General features: G+C 35.0%; 1 protein-coding gene across 8 annotated transcripts in view; it reads right to left on the minus strand.

Annotated features, from left to right (window-relative positions):
- Positions 1-27,609, minus strand: part of LINGO2 (leucine rich repeat and Ig domain containing 2) — a 1,190,714-nt gene that overhangs the window by 343,658 nt on the left and 819,447 nt on the right. Inside the window, exon 5 of one of the 8 annotated variants that reach the window (XM_060301021.1) lies at positions 21,806-21,859. The exons of the other annotated variants lie outside the window; for them this stretch is intronic. The gene's annotated coding sequence lies outside the window, so the exon portion shown is untranslated. The remainder of the gene's footprint in view (positions 1-21,805; positions 21,860-27,609) is intronic. 8 annotated transcript variants of the gene reach the window in all.

Genomic DNA, 27,609 nt, shown 5'->3' on the forward strand with positions numbered 1-27,609 from the left:
TCTGGGCTTTCTTTTCTGTTCCATTGATCTATGTGTCTGTTCTCATGCCAGTCCCATATTGTTTTGAATACTGTAGCTTTGTAGTATAGTTTGAAATCAGGGACTGTGATACCTCCACCTTTGTTCTTATTTATCACGTTTCCTTGGCTATTTGGGATCTTTTGTGTTTCTCTACATATTTTAGAGTTATTTGTCCTAGTTCTGTGAAAAATTGCTCTTTTGACAGGGATTGCACTGAGTATGTAGATTGCCTTGGGTAGTATGGTCATTTTAAGAACATTAACTATGTAGTGTTTAATTACTGCATGTACAATGTAGTGCAGTGTATGTAGTGTACACTACATTATACATGTAATAATTAAATTATTAAAAGTGTCATGGGTAACAGTTTTAAAAGGTTAATTTCTGTCAAATGCAGTAGATGATGAAGAAAGGTTGGAATTATCAGTAAGTGTTTTCTTAAGCTTTCCCTTTTCCTTAAACCTACCCATCCCTCCTGAAATTGGGCACTTAATCCATCTTTGACCTGGTCATTCTCATAATTGCTAACTTAGTGTTTTTCTACAGAACCTCTTCTTAATGAGCAATATGCCTCCCTGTATTATAAAATCTTTCTGAATATGCATTAGAAAAAAACTTTTGTAGATTAGTAAAAGTGCATTCCTGTTTTCATCTTACTTTATTCAAACCTAATAATAAGTGCTTTCCTTAGTTTTCTAGTAACTAAGTGTAAAAATTACGTGTTGCAGCTTTAAAGTTTTTAAAATACTTCGGATATTCTTAAACTGTAAACCTTCTTACCATCACTGTCTTACCAGATCACTGACACTACACCTTGACTAATAACACTGACCCCCCTCTTGCCTCACTGCGTGCACACGTTTCCTCTCCTATCCATAACGATGTTCACTGGGGCCTGTGAGGTTCTGTCAACCCTGTGCTCATGCTAACAAAGTTCTGTACAATTTACCCACTGGCAAGAATACAAGCTTGGACCTTTCAACCACTAGAACAAAATTTTTTAAATTGACAGTTGCAGAATTGTGTAGTGTTTTTACATTGATCTTTTGCTAATGCAATTAACAGTATGTTTTGCGTGTATGACAATAAATCCTTGAATCATAAAAAAAAGAACATGCCAATCCATGATCACTCTATATCTTTCCATTCGTTTGTGTCATCTTCAGTTTCTTTCATCAATGTCTTACAGTTTTCTGTTAGATTTATTCCAAGGTATTTATTCTTTTCGACTCAATTGCAAATGGGGTTGTTTTCTTAATTTCTCTCTCTGATAATTTGTTTAGTTTATAAAAACACAACAGATTTCTGTATATTGAGTTTGTATCCTATAACATTACTGAATTCATGTATTAGGTATTTCCTCTATGCCCACTTTGTTGAGGTTTTTTTTTTTTATCATAAATGGATGTTGAATTTTGTAAAAAGATTTTTCTGCATCTATTGAGATGATCATGTGATTTTTATTCTTCAGTTTGTTAATGTGGTATATCACATTGATTGACTCACGTATATTGTACCATCCTTGCATCCCTGGGATAAATCCCACTGGATCATGGTGTGTGATCTTTATAATGTATTGCTGAATTGAGTTTGTTAATATTTTGTTGAGGATTTTTGCATTTATGTTCATCAGTTATATTGACATGTAATTTTCTTTTTTGTGAGGTCTTTGTGTTACTTTGGTATCAGGGTGATGGTGGCCTCATAGAATGAGTTTGGGAGTGTTCCTTCCTCTGTAATTTTTTGGAATAGTTTGAGAAGGAGAGGTGTTAACTCTTCTCTAAATGTTTGAGAGAAATCATTTGTCAACCCGTCTGGTCCTGGACTTTTGTTTTTGGGAAGTTGTTTTTACTACTGATTCAATTTCATTACTGGTAATTGGTCTGTTCATAATTTTCTATTTCTTCCTGGTTCAGTCTTGGGAGGTTGTACATTTCTAGGAATTTGTCCATTTCTTCAAGCTGTCCATTTTACTGGCATATAATTGTTTATAGTAATGTCCCATGATCCTATGTATTTCTTTGATGTTTATTTTAATTTCTCCTTTCTCATTTCTGATTTTATTGATCTGGGTCCTCTCTCTTTTTCTCTTGATGAGTCTAGCTAAAGGTTTATCAATTTTGATTATCTTTTTTAAAAAAAACTGCTCTTGATTTCATTGATATTTTCTGGGGTTTTTTTGGTTTTTTTGAAGTTTCTGTTCTGATCTCTATAATTGTTTTCCCTCTACTAACTTTGGGTTTTCTTTGTTCTTTTTCTACCTCCTTTAGATGTAAGGTTAGACTGTTTATTAGAGATTTTTCTTGTTTCTAGGTAGGCTTGTATCACTATAAACATCCCTCTTAGAACTGCTTTTACTCTGACAGAAAGATTTTGGACTATTGTGTTTTTATTTTCATTTGTCTCCAAGTTGTTTTGATTTCCTCTTTGATTTAATCAGTGAACCATTGGTTTTTTAGTAGTATATTGTTTAAATTTCATGTGTTTGTGTTTTCTTCAGTTTTTATTCTTGAGTTTGATTTCTAGTCTCATACTGTTGCAGTTGGAAGAGATGCTTGATATGATTTCAATCTTCTTTAATTTATTGAGACTTGTTTTGTGGGCAACAGAGAACGTTTCTTGTTTACTTATAAAGAATGTGTATTCTGCTACTTTGGGATGGAATGTTTGGTATATATCTATCAAGACCATTGGATCTAATGTGACTTTTAGAGCCAGTGTTCTGTATTGATTTTCTGCCCCGATGGATGATCTGTCCATTGCTGTAAATAGAGTGGTACAGTCCCCTACTATTACTGTGTTACTGTCAATTTCTCCCTTTATGTTCGTAAATATTTTCTTTATGTATTTAGGTGCTCCTACGTTGGATGCATATATATTTACAATTTGTATATCTTCTTGTTAGATTGATCCCTTTGTCATTATGCAATGCCTTTCTTTGTCTCTTGTTACAGTCTTTGTTTTAAAGTCTATTTTGTCTGGTATAAGTATTGCTATCCCAGTTTTCCTTTCATTTCCATTAGCATGGAATTACTTTTCCATCCCCTCAATTTCAGGCTGTGTTTGTCTTTAGATCTGAAGTGAGTCTCTTGTAGGCAGCATATATATATGGGATTTGTATTTGTATCCATTCAGCCACTCTATGTCTTTTGGTTGGAGCATTTAATCCATTTACATTTAAAGTAATATCAATAGATATGAACTTATTGCCATTAAAAAAATGTTTTCTGGTCGTTTGTGTAGTTTTTTTTCTTCTTTTGCTCTATTCCCTTGTGATTTGATGACTAACCTTATGGTAATGTTTGGGGTTCTCTTTTTTTGTGTGTATTTATAATAGGTTTTTGGTTTGTGGTTACCATTAGGTTCATAATTACAGAATTACATATATATATATATAATTATTCTAATTATCTCTCAAACTTGAATGCATTCTAACAAACATATATTCTTAATTCCCCTTCCATGTTTAATGTTACTGACATCATATTTTACATCTTTTTGTTTTGTGTAACCCTCAACTACTTATTGTGGATATAGATGATTTTACTACTTTTTAATTTAAATCTTCCTACTAGTCTTATAAGTGGTTGATCTACTACCTTTACTGAATATTTGCCTTTATCAATGAAATTTTCCCTTTCATAATTTTCATAATTCCATTCGTGGATTTTTCTTTTCTGCTTAGAGAAGTAAGGCTGGTTGAGTGGTGCTGAACTCTTTTTAGCTTTTGCTGGTCTATAAAATGCTTTTTCTCTCCTTCAAATCTGAATGACAAACTTGCCAGGTAGAGTATTCTTGATTGTCGAGTTTTTCCTTTCACCACTTTGAATATATTGTGCCACTCCCTTCTGGCCTGCAGGGTTTCTGCTGAAATGTCAGCTGATAGCCTTATGGGGTTCCACTTGTACATAACTTGTTTTTCTCTTGCTGCTTTTACGATTCTCTCTTTATCTTTATTTTTTTTTTGCCATTTTAGTTATAATTTGTCTTTGTGTGAACCTCTTTAAATTCATCTTTGGGATTCATTTTTGTGACTCACTGCTTACTGGACCTGGATGTCTGTTTCTTTCCCCAGGTTAGTAAAGATTTCAGCTTTTATTTCTTCAAATACGTTCTCTGCCTCCCCCTTTTCTTTTCTTCTCTTTCTGGGACTCCTTTAATACAAATATTCGTATTCTTGATTCTGTCCCAGAGGTTTCTTAAACTGTCTCTAATTTTTAGAATTCTTTGTTATTTTTCTGTTCAGCTTGGGTGATTTCCACTATTCTGTCTTCCAAATTACTGATCCATTCCTCTGTATCATCTAATCTGCTGATTCTTTCTAGTATACTATTTAGAATTTTAAAAAAATGTATTTTTCAGTTCTGTTTGGTTCTTCTTTATATTTTCTAACTCTTTGTTGAAATCCCCACCGTGTTCATTCATTCTTCTCCTGAGTTTGCTAAGCATCTTTATGATCATGACTTTGAACTCCTTATCAGGTAGACTGCTTATCTGTATCTCGTTTAGTCCCTTTTCTGAGGTTTTGCCTTGTTCTTTTGTTTCTCTTTATTTCATGTGTTAGGTTGGTTGGTCATGTTTCCTAATCTTGGAGAACTGGCCTTATGTAGGAGGCATCCTATGGGGTCTACGAGCACACTCCTCTCTGGTCTAGAACTATACGCTCTATGAGTGCCCCTATGTAGGCAGCATGCACCCTTCTGTAGTGGTGGGGATAGCTACTCTGGGTGCACTGACTGACAGCACCAGTAATAGCACTGGTAGATGAGACTGGCCTCCAGCCTGGTTGGCTATGAGGCCTGCCTTGTGCAGTAGCTGTGGGCCCGCTGGAGTGGGGTGGGGGTAGGCTTCCAATGTGGTTTGCTGTGTGGCCTGCTGATGGGTGGTGCTGTGTCCCTGAAAGACTGCCTACATGGCCCAGGGAACACACAGCTGCTGCAGACCCACTGGTGGTGGGGCAAGCCCTGGTGCTAAGAGGCTAGAAAGAGGATTTCAAAATGGCACTTGCCAGAGCCAGTGCCACTGTGGTGGAATGAGCTCCCCCAAATGGCTGCCATCAGTGTCTCCACCCCCAGGAGGAGCCCCACTTGCTTCCTGCCTCTCCAAGGCTCTCCAAGATCAGAAAGTGGGTCTGATCCAGGTTCCTTTCAAATTACTGCCTCTTTACTGGGACTTAGAGCATATTAGATTTTTCAAGTGCCCTTTAACAGTAGAGTCACTGTTTCCTATAACCTTCTGGCTCTTCTGAATGTAAGCCCAGCTGGTATTCAAAGCTAGATATTCTGGGGGCTTATCCTCCCTATGTAGAACCCCCAGGCTGAGGAGGCCAGTGTGGGGCTTGGACCCCTTGCTCCTTGGGGAAAACCTCTGTGGTTGTGCTATTACTCCCATTTATAGGTTGCTGACCCCGGGGTGTGGTTCCTGACTACATTGCATCTTTGTCCTTCCTAACATGTCTCATTGTAGCTCCTTCTTTATAATTTTAGTTGTGGAAAATCTTTTTATTAGTCTTCAGGTCATTCTCATAGATAGCTGCTTTGGAAGTAGTAGTAATTTCACTGTGCCATGGGAGAAGGTGAGTTTGGGGTCCTCTTACTTTGCCGTCTTGGCCACCCCTCACAATATAAAATTTCTAACAAGTCAAGAGTTGCAGAAAAATAAGAGTGATTATTTTAGGTAAACATCATGACCAGGCCTTTGTGTTTTAACAACTGAAAGCAAGTACTCATATTTTAGAACAAAGATGATTAAACAGGAAGAACCCTTGATTCAATAGAAAATGATACAGCTACTACACAGCTTCTTTAAAAGAAAGAGACCTTTTAGGGTAAGGGTAATCTAGGTCAATCAGCAATTCTACAAGGACACAAGAGAGACTTTTAAAGGGCAGTTTTGTATAAGGTTAATCTATGTGGGAGTCTAAGGTACATTCAAATGTAAAATACTAAGACATTTAGGATAGCTGCCTGGAAAAGTCAAGCCACGATGGATGGTAATTTGATAGACCTGATAAGAGAAGAGACTTTTTTCTTTCTAATCCAATGCTAACACACTCTTAGTTTTCAAAGTACATCAAGTGAAAATGTATATTACTATTCAGGAACTTAAACTAAATTGAAAACCAGCCAATTCTCAAGTGTGCATATTAAGGCTATTATGTACTCCAAGGATATTGCTAATGAACTTTCAAAGTGTAATCATTTCAGGGTCTTGCCATAGCCTTGGTTTATGTATACATAGTTATTTAAAACCCACACAAAGGCTATGTAAGACATTCTAAAAGGGTATCATCCTCACTGCAAATTATTTAAAAAGTGTACATGAGCAAACATCCTCTCCGTGCATTAAACCTAACATTATATCCATTTGAAAAAAGGAAAGGAAATGAAAGTATTGCTTACAAATGACCTTATTATGTAATTTTGTCAGATTACTGTTTTATAAAAGAAAGAACCATAATATTGAAGCATGTAACATTAGGAAAATTATGAAGAATTTATCTAATGTTGATTTATATTTCCAATTTGAAGATCTGAAGAAATTATTATGGGCTTCCCCTTATGCTGCAGGATTTGCTTCTTTGCAAAAGCAGGAGCTGCTTCTTCCCTGAAGCTTTGTCTGAACACAAAGTACCTGCTCTGGCAGATTGATGTTGTGAATATATATGTATGTTAAGTACTTTGAGAAATTTAACATAGCATAAGAAAGAGAATCATCTAAGAGCCTCCAATCTTATTAGGAAAATAAGAAGCATGAGCCAAAAATGGTAGTATGAGTGAAAAACCTCTATTTTTATAACCTACATCTGTATTTCTATTGCTTTTGATAGAGAATTAGCAAACTAAATCAACAATAAAATAAATTCTATTTGACCAATTAAAATGTATATTTTTCAACTAGGAAGTAGTTAACAAATATAACTGGAAAAATATTCACAAGATATAGTTCAATGAAATAGTATAAATTTATTTATCTAAAATTATATACTTGAACTCTGTCTGTGCCTGCTTTCTCATCTAGGAAATGGGATAATAATGGTATCTACCATACAGAGTTTTTGTGAGACTAAATGAATTAACTAGTGCTAAGGAACTTATATACAATGCCTGGCATACAGTACATTTTATTTATTTATTTATGCCATGAACTAATATAAATTTATTTTTAATAAAGGGTTTAAACCAAAATAAAACCAAAATAAAATGATACAAGATAGGTTTGCTTCTACAAAAACAAGTTTTGCTTTTTCCACAATTTCCTTTAGTTTCCTTGATTGTTATTTCTAATTACTGAAGAATTTTATGTTTGGGTACAACTACTTTTTTTTTTTTTTTTTACAACTTTATTGGAGTATAATGCTTTACAATGGTGTGTTAGTTTCTGCTTTATAACAAAGTGAATCAGTTATATGTATACATATATCCCCATATCTCCTCCCTCTTGTGCCTCCATCCCACCCTCCCAATCCCACCCCTCTAGGTGGTCACACAGCACTGAGCTGATCTTCCTGTGCTATGCAGCTGCTTCCCACTAGCTATCTATTTTACATTTGGTAGCATATATATGTCAATGCTACTCTCTCACTTTGTCCTAGCTTCCCCTCCTCTTCCCATGTCCTCAAGTCCATTCTCTATGTCTGCATCTGTATTCGTGTGCTTCCCCTAGGTTCATCGGAAGCATTTTTTTCTTTTTTAGATTCCATATATATGTGTTAGCATACAGTATTTGTTTTTCTCTTTGTGACTTACTTCACTCTGTATGACAGATTCTAGGTCTATCCACCTCACTACAAATAACACAGTTTCATTTCTTTTTATGGCTGAGTAGTATTCCATTGTATATATGTGCCACATCTTCTTTATCTATTCATCTGTCGATGGACGCTTAGCTGCTTAGTGGCTATTGTAAATAGTGCTGCATGGGCTACATGTCTCTTTTTGAATTATGGTTTTCTCAGGGTATATGCCCAGTAGTGGGATTGCTGGGTCATATGGTAGTTCTATTTTTAGTTTTTTAAGGAACCTCCACAGTTTTCTCCATAGTGGCTCCATCAATTTACATTCCCACAAACAGTGCAAGAGAGTCCCCTTTTCTCCACACCCTCTCCAGCATTTATTATTTGTAGATTTTTTGATGATGGCCATTCTGACTGGTGTGAGGTTATACCTCATTAAATCAATCAATGTGATACACCATATTAACAAATTGAAGGAGAAAAACCATATGATAATCTTAATAGATGCAGAAAAAGCTTTTGACAAAATTCAACAACCATTTATGATTAAAAACTCTCCAGAAAGTGGGCATAGAGGGAACCTACCTCAACATAATAAAGGCCATATACGACAAACCCACAGCAAACATCATTCTCAATGGTGACAAACTGAAAGCATTTCCTCTAAGATCAGGAACAAGACAAGTGTGCCCACTCTCACCACTATACTCAACATAGTTTTGGAAGTTTTAGCCACAGCAATCAGAGAAGAAAAAGATACAAAAGGAATCCAAATTGGAAAAGAAGAAGTAAAACTGTCACTGTTTGCAGATGACGTGACAGTATACATAAAGAATCCTAAAGATGCTACCGGAAAACTACTAGAGCTAATCAATGAATTTGATGAAGTAGTAGGATACAAAATTAATGCACAGAAATCTCTTGCATTCCTATAAACTAACAATGAAAACCCTGAAAGAGAAATTAAGGAAACACTCCCATTTACCACTGCAACAGAAAGAATAAAACACCTAGGAATAAACCAATCTAAGGAGACAAAAGACCTGTATACAGAAAACTATAAGATACTGATGAAAGAAATCAAAGACAATACAAACAGATGGAGAGATATACCATGTTCTTGGATTGGAAGAATCAACATTATGAAAATGACTATACTACACAAAGCAATCTACAGATCGAATGCCATCCCTGTCAAACTACCAATGGCATTTGCCACTGAACTAGAACAAAAAAATTTACAATTCGTATGGAAACACAAAAGACCCCGAATAGCCAAAGCAATCTTGAGAAAGAAAAATCGAGCTGGAGGAATCAGGCTCCCTGACTTCAGACTATAGTACAAAGCTACAGTAATCAAGACAGCATGGTACTGGCACAAAAACAGAAATATAGATCAATGGAACAGTATAGAAAGCCCAGAGATAAACCCACGCACATATGGTCACCTTATCTTTGATAAGGAGGCAAGTATATACAATGGAGAAAAGGCAGCCTCTTTAATAAGTGGTGCTGAGAAAACTGGACAGCTACATGTAAAAGAATGGAATTAGAACACTTCCTAACACCATACACCAAAATAAACTCGAAATGGATTAAAGACTTAAATGTATGGCCAGACACTATAAAACTCTTAGAGGAAAACATAGGCAGAACACTCTATGACATAAATCACAGCAAGATCCTTTTTGACCCACCTCCTAATGGAAATAAAGACAAAAATAAACAAATGGGACCTAATGAAACTTCAAAGGTTTTGTACAGCAAAGGAAACCATAAACAAGATGAAAAGACAACACTCAGAATGGGAGAAAATATTTGCAAATGAATCAAGGGACAAAGGATTAATCTCCAAAATGTACAAGCAGCTCATACAGTTCAATATCAATAAAACAAACAACCCAATCCAAAAATGGGTGGGAGACCTAAACAAACATTTCTCCAAAGAAGATATACAGATTGCCAGAAAACACATGAAAGGATGCTCAACATCACTAATCATTAGAGAAATGCAAATCAAAACTACAGTACATTTTAAATGAGTATTTTCCTTAGGGAATGGGCTTATGGTGGCGTTGTGAGGTACAGATTTTGATTGGGAACTGTCTGTGGAGTCCTTTTCTGGTTTTCTGAAAGCAAGAAGATGTGGTGAATCTCTGAAGAAATGAACTAATGGGCCCCAAGGATCTGGGCTTGCTCTTTCTATGCCCAAGGTAGGTATTGGAGCACCAATACCATGAACTTGAAAGTATCCTGAGCATTAGTACATTGGGCATAATGATAATATCCAGATAGCTATGAAAGGAGGACCTCCTTGAGGCCTTGGCACTATTTAAACCAACAGAATTCAGGTATCAAGACACAGTGGGGGTGGCATGGGGGGTGGGTTATGGACCTTGGTGGGAGAGCTCCAAGAATGATTGAGTCAAAATTCCCTGTCAAGCCAGTGAAATAAAGGCCAGGAGTAGAAGTTAGTTTAGAGATAGTAAAGAAATGTATATTTCTTGTCTATCCATGTTGGTGGAATGAGCTTCATATCCACTAAAATTATTATTTTTTTTATCATCCTCCTTTTTATCTAGCTAGCCACTAACTCTGATCTGCACTTTTGAAGACTCCTGAGGTAGAGGACTTACGCTGAAGTCTAGGAGACAGAGCCAAATGACAGACACCAAAAAGGTATACGATTAAGGCATTGTTAAGTTCCATACATATTTGTGCTAAAGGAGTCCTTTGTTTCCTCCATTTTCTCATCAGAGAGAAGAATGAACATAGAAGTGCACAAATACCCCCAGAGATCTGGGGGTGTAGCCCTGAGGGACTTACTTCAAGCAAGACATTTCTTTGTAATCATCTGTTACGTGCCAAAAATATACATGAATCTTACATTCTACTACACAAAATATTCAAGCCTGTTTAATGTGAGAATTAAGTTCCTCCCACATACTTACTATCCTAGATTTTCATGTTAAAGGATTTCCAGGAAATGTGCTTATCCTGTGGATTTGTGTACTGCTTGACACATGGTGGTGGGGTTTCCTTAATGGCAATCATACCCCACTTTGAGAAGCATGTTCTTTATTTTTCTCTTAAAAATACTCATTAAACGATTTTTTTTTTAGATTATAGAAACAGTACATGGTAACAGTTAGCAAGCTGAAAAACATTTTTAAAAGTACCAAACATGAAACAAAACAAAAACCTCAAATGGAAAGTCATGGTTGATGTGGAGAAAAGTCCATGATCCAGAGAAAAGTCACGGTTGACATTTTTGCATGCACTCATTTTAAAAAATGTTTGTGTGTATAATTCTATGAGATTTTTTCACGTGTACAGGTTCCTGTTACCACCACTGCAACCAACAGACAAAGCTGTTCCATCACTACAAAGGAACTCGTTCATGTTGCCACTTTGTAGTCATCCCCTCACCCCTTTCCCCGTTAACCTTGCAACCCCATACTCGATCTCTCTCTCTATAATTGTGCCATTTCAGTGATCATTACAATATGCAACTTTATGATACTTTTTTTTTAACTCAGTATAATGAATGTCCTTATGATCCATCCAAATTGTTGCATGTATGAAAAGTTTGTTCCTTTGTATTGCTGAGTAGTATTGGCATGGATGTACCACAGTTTGTTTAACTATTTGTCCACTGAAGGACACGTGAGTTGTTGCCAATTTGGGGCTATTACAAATAAAACTGCTATGAACATTTATATACAGGTTTTTGTGTTAACGTAAGTTTTCTTCTAAGCTAAATGCCTAAAAGTATATTTCTGGGTGTGGTAATTATCCATTTATAGTTTTTAAAGAAACTCAGACTGATTTCTAGAGTGGCTGTACCATTTTACACACCTACCAGCAACATACAAGAGCCTTAGTATCTTCATATCCTTGACAACATTTGGTATTATCTTTTATTTTAGCTGTCCCAGTAGATGTGTAATGGTATCTCACTGAGGTTTTAGTTTGCATTTCCCTAATGGCTAATGATGTTGAACATCTTTTTAATGTGATTATTTGCTATTCATATATATTCTTTAGTATTTTGACTATTTTTCAATTGAATTAACTATTTTCTTATTATTGAGTTTAGAGAATTCTTTATATATTATGAATACAAGTATTTTGCTGGCTATAGGATTTGGAAAAAGTTCTCTCGATCAGTGACTTGTCGTTTATCCTCTTAACACAGTAATTCACAGAGCAAAAGTTATGAATTTTGATGAAATCCAATTTATCCTATTATTTTTTTCTTTTCTGGATGTTTTTGCTGTTTTGTCTAAGAAATCTTTACCTAATTCTAGGTCATAAAGATTTCCTCTACATTATTTTCTAAGTTTTATAGTTCCATATTTTACATTTAGATCTATAATTCATTTTGAGCTAATAATTTGTTATAACATATTAGTTTTAAGTTGAGTACCATTTTTTGGATTATGGGTGTCCAAATGTTCCAGCACCATTTGTTAAAGAGAGTCTTCTGCACTTTCGTTAAAAATCAGTTGGGTATATTTATGCGCATCTATTTCTGGATTCAGAGCATGATTGTGATAAAATTATTTAATCATTACCAGTACACATTGTATCATTACCAGTACACATTGTATCTAGAAAACCTCATTTTATATAGCAATAGATTTAAAATATTTTTCTTATTACTAGTATACATTTTTTTCTAAGAAAATAATATACTTAAAAATATCACAAAGACAATTTTCGGACTGACAGTACAAATCACAGTATGACTTCTATCAGTAATTCTTTAACTAGCAATTGTTCTGATGTAATAAAATATGATTCAACTTATTTACAACTTCTGTCTTTGTGCTTTTCTGTATTTTACAAATTTTCTGCAATACTAATGTATTACTTTTATAAAATAGAGAGAAATCAATATTTAAAAATAAATGGTAGCATTTAGTTGGAAAACTAACCTTCTAAATTGAAATAAAAATGAGAGATTGCAAATAAAATACAATAAAATAAATCACTTTGTAACTCCACTAAATTAGTAGGGTCGGGGCTTGATTTATTCTCTCTCTTTCCTTCCCTCTCCCTAAGTTTTACTGAACACCAACCATAATCAAAGCATTTCCCTGGGTTCTGTGGGACAAAAGATGCAAAGGCCTGATAGTTCTGCGAGGTTCCAAACTAAAAGGTTCTTTCACTGTAAATTCAGAATGATTTTTTTTCTCTTTCAAATTTTTTAGGGAAGACAAGCATTTAAAACTATATTGGAAGAAAAGCATTGAAGGGACAAGTGGAGACTACAGTTTTGTATGTAGCCATTAGTGACTGTGATTAAAGGATCATTTAAAAAATACTGAAGTTCAACAACCATATTATTTTCTGTTCAGCCTCTATTCATGATAACTCTTAAATGTTTGAATATCACCATTAGCTAGTGACTGTAATATCTACCTTCCATGAAAAAGTAAAAACAAGTTAATCAGATTAACACTGATTCATAATAAGTTTTAATTGCTGACTAATCTAATACAGAAACATTTTTCCCTGTACTACATCTCAATTATATGCTGTCAATTCCCATGACTTTAATTTTGACAGCCTCTCCCCCCCCACACAAACAAACAAAATTAAAAAATATTAAAATGTCGCCAGACAGGAGTAAACCAGTCTTGGAGCATGACCTAAAGCACACTCTATAAGCATCAAACTCCTTTCAAGTCTTTTGTTTTTTCCTAAAATCTAATGATATTCCGTTTACTCTCATGATATAACAAGATGTCCCTTTATGACCTTTTGCTAACTTAACCTCTTTTTAAAATATATACAGCATATGTTATCAATAAATTGTACAAATAAAATTAATGGATTGTGACGTCAATGGAACTAGTAGTAATAACAAACCACTACTACCATTATAACTACTACTAATAATCATCATTAACATTATTGCCTTAGACTTAGTCTGTGCTATTCTAAATTTATTACCCATTTTAATTTTCACAAAACTATTTATGGTAGGTAGTATTTAGAAATTGGAAACTGAGCCTCAGTTTCTACATCTGAAAAATGGGATGATAGCAGAACTCACCACATTGACTGTTATGAGGTTAAATGAGATTGCACATTTAAAGTGTTTATTGGAATGACAGGCAAAATAGTAAGCCCTCAGTAAGTACTGAGAATTGCATAAGTCCAGAAGTGCTGTGGCTACAAGCATTTTGAGTGTGAGAACACACTTTAATGTCAACACATTTTCTGAACCTAATTTTATTTAGGCCCATTGAATAGTAATTTTAGCATCTATCAACTGAGAAAATATTTCAAGGCAGAGCTCTGAATTCAATGATGCTTTAAAATAAATTTGTATCTTAATTACTACAATAAAATCTGCATGCACCTGAAAAACAGCAGTGAATAGTTATTGTTTCCAGGCAATGGTTGGAACAATGTGAGAACTGAATACAAGAACCTCACCTCCCTATTTGTTAGAGGTGGGATGCTCTGTTCACTGCAGTGAAAGGTTCTATACTGGGCAACTCTGTTGAGTGGAGCCGCTGGACCTAAGTTCTCCCCTCAGTGCCTGTAGCCTGTTTAGTTTAGTCATAGGACCTACAGGCTCTATTTTGCTTCAAATGGTCTCCCAAAGCCTGGCCCTTTGTACTCAGTCAGCCTCTTTCCTGGCTGGACTCTGCTTCAAAAAAGACCTGGCCTATAACTCTGCAGCTCAATAAAAACAGGAAAACACTATAGATGCACATTGGTTCACCACCAGGCAGAACAGAATGCTAGCGAAGAGCACAAATCCTGATGTCAGGTCGACCTCAGGTTGAATTCTGACACTCACTCTGTGACCAGGGGGAAACTGTAATCTCTCTGGGTCTCAGTTTCCTTATGAATATAATGTGGATAATTCCTCACTCATAGGGCTAGTGTGAGGCTTCAGTGAGATAAGTTATGCAAAGCTCTCAAACACAACGTCTGGTATATAATAAGCCCTCAATAGTAGTAGCTGATTTTACACTTATAAAAACAGGAACTAGCTCAGCAGGACATATCCTTCATGAAATGCACAATACTTGAAAACACATTATACACTCTTTGAATGGAGTATAAAGTATTTATAAATACATGAAAATTGACTTGAAGTCAGAATGGTATGATTCCAACATACCCTCACACTGAAAGAAATAGAGCAATGGTTATTTTGGAATCCTATTGAGTGGAAAGAGGAAATCTGTGAAGAAGAGACTTTTTTTTTTTTTAACCATATTCTTTACAAACTTTCTGAACAAGAGTGACCTAGTAAAAGGCTTCCCTTTGTTGGCTTATTTAAACTCAAATAGTGGATATGACTGAGAAGAATGTGGCTAATTTCTAAGCAGTGCAAAACAATTCAAGGAAAAAAGTACTCCATGGAATAGCAACTTGTCTTCAGAACATAAGAAGAGTTAACAAGTTTCTGATGCTCATTATAGAAAATATGTAAATTACTGAGAACATTTTAATAGAGAAATTTGTTATTAGGTCATTCAGTACTGTAATAGATGAAGTAATCACAAGGATATCTTAGTAAAGGAATCATTCCTTCATGCCATTTTTTTCTTAGAGAATCTAGTTACAAGTTCAAGAGGACAATGCAGGCTTTTTCCACTTTCTTTAAAGGGCACATGTAATGCGTAGCAATAAAATAACCTAATGAACCCCTAGAGAAAAACACATCATGAAACTAAAAACTAAGGAGAGCAAGGACTAATTTCTCATTCCCTACTGTTATCTAGATTGTGTAATGAACAAAGAAAGTTCATAGAAGTAGAACAAGCAAGTTTTCAGCTGAGATAAATCTTCACCCAGTACAACAGATGTGCCTGGGCCATTTCAAAATTCATCTCTATCACACGCAAAATACTAAAATTTGTAATTTTATTTTTAAAAATATCCTGACAACAGATATAACTAGAAAAGGTGTTCTGGCAATTTAATAAAAGACAGCAGATATTTATTTCTATCTCCTACCATTACCCATTATTTCCGTCATATGTTACTGCCATATATGTTACCAATCATTTTCACCATGTGTTGCTGCTATATTTTGGTATTCAGACTCACTTAAATCAACTCTCTATTGCTGCAATAATATTGTTCTGTGAAATACAAGTGATGGTGACTTCTAAAACACAGTGCAGACAGAACATTAACCAAGAAAAGACACACTCCATAGTGATGAGGACTCATTTCTCCACTGAAAGCAGGTAATAAAACAGCTGGAAAAAAAAATACAGCAACAACAACAAAACAATGTTGGTAATCAATATACTCAGGAAAGAGTATATTTTGAGTTGCACAGTATTTGCTGTTCTGAAAAGTATATCCAACACCTAAAAGGATAATAATTATGAGGGATATAATGCTTTACACTTTATAAAACCCTTTTCAAAATTTAACCATATTTAACCAATGTGGGAACCATATAGTATGGGTAGCTTCCACTAAGTCTCACACAACAGACGAATATCTTGGACTAGCTTCCCAGCCACAAGTCCTTAGCTTTTCCCACTCTACAATCAAATTCACAGAAACAGGTCAACTTTAGTATCCCATCATTGTAAATAATAGAACTTGCCCCGTATACCCACAATGGAATAACACGCTTAAGTTTTTGCCAACCTCAGATTCTCTATGTGACACATATTTACCACCCTCTCTTCTTCCCTGCAGGGTAGAGTCGGGATGAATCATGAACGAGTTGTGTGGAAGGCACAAGTCTCCTTTATAACACAGTTCTAACAACCCAAAAAGGAAGGAAAAATATTTCTTAAAACTAACAGGAAAAGCTCTACTTCACCTGAGAAACTGAATATGAATGCCTTCTCTCTGAAAAATGCTGATTATAGAAATGGTTAGTCTCCCATTTCTAGACTTCAAGGATATGCAAGGCAAAACCTGCCACAAAACTGGCTCTCTACGTGGCTGGCCTGTCTATGCTCTCTTTTGCTGGTTTTGTCAAACCTCATCTTCTAATCCATAGCTTTACTTGTCTTTTATCTTTTAATGTTTGCATTCCCATTGTCAAATAGGTATTTCTACTGTAAGGTGTCTCAAATCTTGTCTATATGTATAAATCCTCCCTATACAGCACATCAAACACGAAAACCTCAGTCCTGTGTGCTATTCCCAACCTCCCATGCCCACCGCCACCAGAGATGTACAACTCTGGCCTCAGCTACGCAGCAGTGACCATCACCAACTGGTGGTCCTGGAATCTCAAACCTGCAGTCAGGTCTCCTCTTGGCTGCTTTTTAGTTTAAGGCTTTTGGTGAAATCCCTTCCTCTCTCTCTCTGCACGACTTCTTGGTTAAAATGTTAGAGTTCAGTTCTATGATATCCAAGAGGTTTTTCCAACAGAAAATAACCTCAGGTAAGCACTACATAGGAGGGGGAGAACAACTGTTACTAATTAAAGCATATCCTCCAGAGGCTGTGAGAACAAACGACTCACAAATGTAGTTTAACTATAAATGTAGTTTAAATTTTGCTTGCAAATGATTCTGCCTGGTTAAAGCACGATTCTACATGGTTTAAACGTACTTTTTTTTTTTTCTTTTTTACAAAAAGGGAATAGAAAGAAGTCTCTCAGTGAGTGAGCATTTTCTCCTCATTTAAACTAAAAAGCACTTCCCCCACCTGCCCGCACCAAACCAGCTAGAACTGGTCTTGTTGCTCCTGGTGATCAAATCCTTCCATTTGTTTCAGGTGAGTGGTTTTATCAGGAGACATTGGATGGCAGCAAAAAGCTTTTGCTGGGTGGACGGAGATTTCCAAGGGATTGCAACATGGATTTAAAGGTCTGCTCTAATCATAACACAGAATTTCCACATGGACATTTTATAAACCATATGACAATCACTTTCCATCAGTGTTTCCCACAGAGGACTTAGGAAATAAGAAAGCATGAGGTCAAACAGACAAGTATTGTCCGTTCAGAAATTCAGAATACTATTCAGGGCAGTCAGTGTGACAGGCCATGTAACGAAGGTATATAATGGGACAATGACAAGTTAAACATATTTTACTTATAATCAATAGACAAAGTGCCCAAAACAGCAAATGCTGTTAATGGAACACACACACACACACACACACACGACCCCCAAACAAACAAAAACCATGCACATCTCTTCCGTTTCTTGGACTACAGAGCTCTGGATATGCTTATTATGTAATGGAAATAATATAAAGAGTAGAGCTGACAAGAAGTTCTGAGATAAAAATTTTGAGGGATCTAGCAAATTAAAAAAGCTGAAGAAATATAAATTGTCCTGTATACGTAACTATTTATAAGCATGATGATAAAAGAATTTGGGACTGACGTGAGGTTTTAATTCACCTTTGAGACTTAGGGCATCCTAAACTCTGTCCAGTTTCTCATTACAATGACTCCATCAATGTAATAGAAAAAAAATCCATATTCTTGCTGAAAACTAGTTAAAGATCTTTCTTTTTTTTTTTTAATATAGGTACCTTCACTTTATTCATTCATCCTTTTTAAAAATTTTATTTTTTAAGAATATTTTTTTAGAGTAGTTTTAGGTTCACAGCAAAATTAAGAGGAAGGTACAGAGACTTCCCATATACCCTCACCCCACACATGCATAGCCTCTCTCATTACCAACATTCCCCAGCAGAGTGATACATTTGTTACAGTTGGTGAACCTACATTGACATGTAATAACCACCCAAAGTCCATAGCTTACAATAGGGTTACTCTTAGGTTTCTACATCTATGAGTTTGGACGAATTTATAATGAATGACATATTTCCATCATTATAATATCAAACAATATTTTCATGGCCCTAAAAATCCTCTATGCTTTGCTTATTCAACTCCCCACTCCCGGCCCTGATCTTTTTATTGTCTCCAGAGTTTTACCTTTTTCAGAATGTTATATAGTTGGAATTCTACATTATGTAGCCTTTGCAAATTGGCTTCTTTCACTGAGTAATAAGCATTTAAGTTTCCTCCATTTCTTTTCATGGCTTGCTAGCTCTTTTTTTTTCTAGTGCTGAATAACATTCCATTGTATGGATGTACTACAGTTTATTTATCCATCCACCTAGTGAAACATCCTGGTTGCTTTTAAGTTTTGGCAATTATGAACAAAAGCTGCTGTAAACGTCTTTGTGCAGGTTTTTGTGTGAACAGAAGTTTTCAACTCCTTGGGGTAAATACCAAAGAGCACAATTGCTGCATTGTATGGTAAGAGTATGCTTAGTATTGTAAGAAACCACCAAACTGTCTTCCAAACTAGCTTTACCATTTTGTGTTCACGCCATCAGTGAATGAGGGTTTCTGTTGCTCCATATTCTCACCAACATTTGGTGTTATCACTGTTCCAGATTTTGGCCATTCTAATGGATATGTAATGGTATCTCAGTGTTTTTTGTGTGTGTGTGTGTGGTATGCGGGCCTCTCACTGTTGTGGCCTCTCCTGTTGCGGAGCACAGGCTCCGGACGCGCAGGCCCAGCGGCCATGGCTCACGGGCCTAGCCGCTCCACGGCATGTGGGATCCTCCCAAACCGGGGCACGAACCCGTGTCCCCTGCATCGGCACGTGGACTCCCAACCACTGCGCCACCAGGGAAGCCCTCAGTGTTGTTTTAATCTGCTGTATGATGTGGATCATCTTCTCATATGTTTATTTGCCATCTGTACATCTTCTTTGGCGAGGGAGGTGTCTGTTAAGGTATTTGGCCCATTTTTTAATTGGGTGGATTTCTTACTGTTATAAGAATTTTTATTTTGGGTAGCAGTTTTTTCAGATGTGTCTTTTGCAAATATATATTTTTTCCCAATCTAAAGATTGTCTTCTAATTCTCTTGATTATTTGTCTCTCCCAGAATAGAAGTTTTTAATTTTAATGAAGTCCAGCTTATCAGTTATTTCTTTCATAGAACATGTCTTTGGTATTGTATCTAAAAAGTCATTGCCATACCCAAAGGCATCTGGGTCTTCTCCTTTGTTATCTCCTAAGAGTGTTATAGTTTTGCATTATACTTTTAGGTCTGTGATCCATTCTGAGTTAATTTTGGTGAAGTATGTGAGGTCTATGTCTAGGTTCCTTTTTTTGCATGTGGTTATCAAGTTATTCCAACATCATTTATTGAAGATTCTACCTTTGCCGAATTTATTGCCTTTGCTCCTTTTTCAAAGGTTATTTGACTATATTTACGTGGGCGTATTTCTGAGCTCACTATTCTGTTCCATTGTTTGTCTTTTTCGCTAATACCACATTATCTTGATCACTGTAGCTTTATAGAATGTTTTGAAGTTGGCTAGTCAGTCTTCCAACTTTGTTCTTTGTCTTCAATATTGTGTTGGCTTTTCTGGTTCTTTTGCCTCTCAATATAGACTTTAGAATCCATTTATTAATATCCAAAACATAACTTTCTAGAATTTGGATTGCATTGAATCTATAGGTCAAATTTGGAAGAACTGACATCTTGACAATATTGATTCTTCCATCGATGAACATGGACTATCTATCTATATATTTAGTTCCTCTTTGATTTTGTTCATCAGAGTTCTGTAGTTTTCCTCATAAAGATTTTGTACCTATTTTGTTAGATTTATTTATACCTAAGTATTTCATTTGGCTGGGGGGTAATGTACATGGTATTTTGTTATCAAATTCAAATTCCACTTGTTCATTGTTGGTATATAGGAAAGCAATTGACTTATGTTTATTAACCTGGTATCTTACAACCTTACTATAATCACTGATTAATTCCAGGACTTTTTAGGTTGGTTCTTCCTGATTTTCTACACAGATGATCGTATCATCTGCAAACAAAGACAGTCTTATGTCTTACTTCCCAATATACACCTTTCTTTCCTTTTCTTGCCTTATTGCATTAGCAAGGACTTCAAAGATCTTTCTGATGTACCTTAATTCTTGAGGCATTAGATAAGAAATGGTGCAGGTGACAAACAAGTGGAGGGAGTATGGGCCTTGGCTTCCCACTGTTTCTGTGGAACACAAGGAGTTTCCCTTGCCATTAACTGTAGGGGATGGGAGTCACTGAGAGGTTCACAGCCAACACTGAGTCTACAGTTTCTGAGAACTGTCTGGCAAGCTAACCAGGAGACACTGCAAATAAAATGTGTCCATCAGGCATCAAGGAGGAATAAGCATTTCTGACTCAACTGTGTTAAGGAAGTCAAAACTAAATATTTCAAAATTTCCAAACTTTTCAGCCAAGGGATTAAAACTGCAAATTTTTCAAGATTTCAAAGAGAAATTTTCCCTGGGGTGGGGGGAAGATTCTCCAACAACTGCTAATGTCTCCTCCTGCCTATATCCCTATTCTCAGCTTTGTAAACTACTGGGACCCTCTAGTCTGTCAAAGAAAGTCTGCAATAAATGTAAATAAACATGAAGTATCTACATTGATTTATAACCAAAAAATGACAGAAAAATGACCATAAGTAATTCTTGACAGATTCAATTTCATTGCTAAAGACAACCTAGATATTGTTCTGTAAGGATGAGTAGACAGAAAAATCACCAGAGAAAATGAAGAATCTCAGTAGTTCAAAAGAAGGGATCAAATGAACATTAAGAAGAAATGTTCCTCAGTGAAACAAAGGTACCCAAGAAGCTGGAGAGAACTTTATCAACACTCTAAATAGTAAAACCTAAACTAAAATAGGAAAACACACAATCAATAGCAGGCAGTGATTAACTAGGAGGAATCTAAAAACAATGATAGCAATAAAAGTACATATATTTACAAAGAGGTCACAGTAGAGGAAGTTACCAGCAGATTTGGAGTTTCTAAAGTTGAGAATCAATGAATTAAGATATGAGATCAAGGATCAACAGAAAGTAAAAACTGGGAAGTTAGACTAAGAGATAGATATCATGAGAATACAACGAAATGCATGGAAATGATATCAAAGAGCTCCAATAAACATGCAATAGAAAATTAAAAGATGGGGACCTTATCTCTGATTTGGGGAAAGAGTCAAAGAGAGTCACCAAGAACTTGGCAGAATCAATGCAAAAGGACCTTTACCTGGATATGGTGAAATTCCAAATTTATAAGATGTAGGAAAAAATCTACCAGCACCTAAAAAGGGGAAAATATACATATTATATTGTATATTATAACATGTATTTTTTAACCTAAAATAAAATAGAATTAGATGGAAAGCAATCTTCTCAACTACTCTGAAGAAGATAATGAAGCAATGTTTGCAGATTTCTGAGGTAAAAGGAATACAAAAGAAATATGCACCCAGTAAAAGCATGGTTCATTTGAGAGAGGAAAAGGAAGGCATTTTCAGATCTGCAGCATTCAGACTATGTACTACTCATGTGTTCTTCTGATGAAATAATGCATGAAACCCATTTGGAGAGGTATTCCAATCAACCAGTCAATGAAAGCAAGTTTCAAGAAAGGGAAGATACCACATACAATGATGAGAAAACAAAACCAATAATAATTAGAAATTCTTAGTGCCTGGTACATGGAAACACTCAACACGTATTACTTAAATCCATGAAGCCTGTACAAACAATTAATAATCTGGTGTTTGAGCCTAATGTTCATGCAAAGACATAATTCCTGAAGTAGATGTATATATGAAAAAGAAAAAAGAACAAAACCTTCGGGTTATTTCAGTGATACATGGGAAGATAGGAAGGTATTAGCTTGCTAAATTATTCATCTTACCAAAGGAAAATCGACTGATACATTTTCTTTCTTGAAATTGATAAAGGAATATGCAAATAAATATTTAAACTTTTAAAAGGTAATGGCATATAGAATAGAATTAGAATGTAAAATCTCCAAGTCATGGGGCTGGCAAGATAGGGGTGGCAGGCCATGAAAGACCAAGAACACTTGGTCGTCATAGAAAAGGTTAGGACGTTAAAAGAAGAAAATCCTAAGAAGTCATAACAATAAATAACATTAAATTAGATAAGAGGAATGAGATCAAAATATCAGTTATCACAATACAGGTGACTAGTTTAAATTTCCCTTTTGAAAGACAAATAAATTCAGTTTATGATCAAAAGAAAATTTTAGCTATTTGATATTAGCAAGAATCATGCCTCAAACAAAATACTATTTTGAAAAGAGTAACAGTAGAGATGTGGAAATACGTGTTAGGCAACTGCAAAGTAAAGAGCGAGAAATACTAATATCAGAAAACAGAACTCACAACTAAGATTTTTATATTTTACTGTAAAACCAATAAACCATAATACAGATATAAGCCATGGACCTTTATGCACATGGCAGAAACATAAAAAGTTTAAAACTATTTAGAAGCTATCTAGAAAAAGATAAAATTAAAAATTGTAAGGGGAGTTTAACACACAGTTTTAAGACAAACATCAATTATTCAAAACATAAATTGGTATTCACAGTATCTAACAAGCTTCAGTATATACTATATATTGAAGCTTGAACCCTATAAAAAATGATTATACACTGTGTTCCATATATATATATATATATATATATGCCATATTTACAAAATAATTACGTTAGGCCTAAAAATAAAAAATTCTAATAAAATAAAATTTTAAATTATTAGTAACACAAGAATAAATAATTAGTAATATTTTAAAAATTATTAATTAATTCCTCTGTGGATGATAATATCAAAAAAAAAATTACAACCCCCAAAAAGTTAACCATAATGAAAATGGGATTTGGTCAAAGTGGTACTTGAAAAATATATATATAAACTTAAATGCATTATGTTTAAATAAGAAAAAATTTAATTCCTCAATTAAGCATTTATTATACTTAAGAAATACAAAAATAATGAAAATGAAATACTTTAAAATGTATTTAAGAAGGAATTATTTACCAGCACAACAGAAAGAATAAAATACCTAGGAATAAACCTACCTAAGGAGGCAAAAGACTTGTACTCAGAAAACTATAAAAGACTGATTAAAGAAATCAAAGATGACATAAACACATGGAGAAATATACCATGTTCTTGGATTGGAAGAATCAATATTGTGCAAATGACTATACTACCCAAAGCAATCTACATATTCAATGCAATCCCTATCAAACTACCAATGGCATTCTTCACAGAACTAGAACAAAAAGTTTTACAATTTGTGTGGAAACACAAAAGATCCCAAATAGCCAAAGCAATATTGACAAAGAAAAACGGAGCTGGAGGAATCTGGTGCCCCAAATTCAAACTATACTACAAAGCTACAGTAATCAAGACAATATGGTACTGGCAGAAAAACAGAACTACAGATAAATGGTACAGGATAAGAAAGCCCAGAGATAAACCCACACACATATGGTCACCTAATTTATGACAAAGGAAGTAAGAAGATACAATGGAGAAAAGACAGCCTTTTCAATAAGTGGTGCAGGGAAAACTGGATAGCTACATGTAAAAGAATGAAATTAGAACACCCCCTAACACCAAACACAAAAATAAACTCAAAATGGATTAAAGACCTACGTGTGAGACTGGACACTATAAAACTCTTAGAGGAAAACATAGGAGAAACACACTCTGACATAAACCACAGCAAGATCTTTTTTGACCCGCCTCCTAGAGTACTGAAAATAAAAACAAAAATAAACAAATGGGACCTAATGAAACTTAAAAGCTTTTGCACAGCAAAGGAAACCGTAAACAAGATGAAAGGACAACCCTCAGAATGGGAGAAAATATTTGCCAAGGAAGCAACGGACAAAGGATTAATCTCCAATATATACAAACAGCTCATGCAGCTCAATATCAAGAAAACAAACAACCCAATTAAAAAATAGGTGAAAGACCTAAATAGACATTTCACCAAAGAAGACATATAGATGGCCAAGAGGCACATGAAAAGATGCTCAACATCAGTAACTATTGGAGAAATGCATATCAAAACTACAATGAGGGGCTTCCCTGGTGGCGCAGTGGTTGGGGGTCCGCCTGCCGATGCGGGGGACGCGGGTTCGTGCCCCGGTCTGGGAGGATCCCACATGCCGGGGAGCGGCTGGGACCGTGAGCCATGGCCGCTGGGCCTGCGCGTCCGGAGACTGTGCTCCGCAATGGGAGAGGCCGCAACGGTGAGAGGCCCACGTGCCGCAGAAAGGAAAAAAAAAAAAAAACTACAATGAGGTATCACCTCACACCAGTCAGAATGGCCATCATCAAAAAATCTACAAACAATAAATGCTGGAGAGGGTGTGGAGAAAAGGGAACCCTCTAGTGCTGTTGGTGGGAATGTAAATTGATACAGCCACTATGGAGAACAGTATGGAGGTTCCTTAAAAAACTAAAAACAGAACTACTATATGACCCAGCAATCCCACTACTGGGCAAATACCCTGAGAAAACCATAATTCAAAAGGACACATGTACCCCAATGTTCACTGCAGCACTGTTTACAATAGCCAGGACATGGAAACACATAAATATCCAAAGACAGATGAATGGATAAAGAAAATGTGGTACATATATATACAATGGAATATTAATGATTAAAAGGACTGAAATTGGGTCATTTGTAGAGATGTGAATGGACCTAGAATCTGTCATACAGAGTGAAGTAAGCCAGAAAGGGAAAAACAAATATCATATACTAATGTATATATGTGGAATCTAAAAAAATGGTACAGGTTAACCTATCTGTAGGGCAGGAATACAGATGTAGATGTAGACCAGATATGTGGACATAGCACGGGAAGGGGAGGGTGGGACAAATTGGGAGATTAAGTTTGACATAAATACACTACCATGTGTAAAATAGATAGCTAGTAGGAATCTGCTATATAGCACGGGGAGCACAGCTCGGTGTTCTGTGACCACTTAGATGGGTTGGATGGTGGGGGTGGGAGGGAGGTCCAAGAGGGAGGGGATATAGTTATACATAGAGCTGATTCACTTCTTTGTACAGCAGAAACTAACACAACATTGTAAAGCAATTTTACTCCAATAAAAAAATTTTAAAGGAGTTAATAAAGTAACAATTATATAAATAGATTAAACATAGATAAAATAGACAAAAGTAGACTGATAAATACTAAAATTGGTTCTTAAAAAGGACAATAAAATAGACTATCTCCATAATATTGATCAAAAATAAAGGGGGAATATTTAAACATGTATCATTCAAAAAGGAAGAAGCAAAATATTAAAAAAAACTGAAGCTTTAGTAGAATACATTCAATCTTTACTAATATAAAATCTGGAAAATTGTTGGCCATGAAAAAATTGAATTATTAAAATATCAGGAAATTCCAGTTAAAATGCAAATGAAATAAACATTACAAAAAAGAAAGAACACTCAAAAAGCTATCCTCTCACAATACAATTATGTAAAGGCCCAGTTAATTTTTCTGATGAGTCCTGTAAAACTTTCAAAGGATGAAGTCCTGGCCAATTTTAATTATATTAGAGCAGGGTGAGGCAAGCTTTTTCTGTAAAAGGTCAGATAATAAATTATAGTGGCTTTGAGGACCATGAAGTCTCTGTTGCAGTTACTCAACTCTGCTGCCATAGGATGAAAGCAGGCCTAGACAGACAACATGTGATCCAATGAGTATGAATGTGTTTCAATATAACTTCATTTACAAAAGCTGATGGTAGGCAGATGTTGCCCTGTAGGTTATAACTTGCCAACTCTTGCCCTAGCATAAAGAGATGTAGATTTCCTAATTCACTTTATAAAGATTATATAAAATCAGGGACCAAAATTTGATCATGATAAATCACAAAGCCAATAAAAGACTAATCTCATTTGGGATTACATATGCAAAACTCTTAATTGAAAATTAACAAGTGTAATCCAGCAATATACTAAAAGAATAACACATGATTAATAGGATTAATCCTAGAAAGACAAAGACAGTTCCTCTTAAAAGACCTATTACATTAGTAACTCTTCATATTAAAAAGGCAAAGAGATAAATATAATCCTTATTGATATTCCCAAAACATTTGAAAAAGCTCAATATCCTTTCACAGAAATAATAAAATATGAAAACTTTAATAACATAAATAGAAACTTTAATTAAATTGAGAAGTATTTATCTAAAAGCAATCGTGGAAGAATTTTTAATAACAAAACACCAGATGCATTCCAGAATAAGACAAGGAATCTTGGTACTAGTTTTATTACTTAGTATGCATTACGATAATAAATAAGAGGTATAAATACCAAAACATCAGTTTAGCAAGATGACTTGTTTAAAAGTTTTTAAACAGGTTTTTCCATCTATTAATTTTAACCAAATAGATATGCTTTAAAATATATTTGAAAAAATATATTCAAAATAAAAACAAAAATATGAATGTTTTATTAAATTTAACAGGATATATAAAATTTTTTTAAAATGTATACAGAACATCAAAGAAAGAAAGTGGACACACATAAGAGCTTTCCAGGAAAAAGCACTCCATTTTGTACAGCTGTCTCTTCCAAAATTAATCCATAAATGCTATTCAATTGCAACTAAAATCCTAAAGGCATTTTAATGAGGGATGAAGGTGGTGAGGAAGGTAATTTTACAGATCAAATCCATGAGAAAAGATGAGATTAGTCAAGAACATATTAATAAAATGAGTTGGGGAAGTAATTGGACCTACATTATTATATAGTGAAATACGTTATAAAGGAAAAATAATTAAATGATCATAGTACTGAAGCCACCATAGACAAAGAGATTCATGGAACATAATACAAAATTCAAAGACTTAACTGAGTGAACATAAACTCTATATAATATGGTAAAAGTAACATTCCAAAGAAGTGAGGAAAGATTGAATTATTAATAAATATTATTGGGGCCACCTGCTAACAAAGTTAATAAAAACTTTCTGGAAGAAAATTGGC

The sequence above is a fragment of the Globicephala melas genome, chromosome 6, assembly GCF_963455315.2.
Source record: "Globicephala melas chromosome 6, mGloMel1.2, whole genome shotgun sequence".
Classification (NCBI taxonomy): Eukaryota; Metazoa; Chordata; class Mammalia; order Artiodactyla; family Delphinidae; genus Globicephala; species Globicephala melas.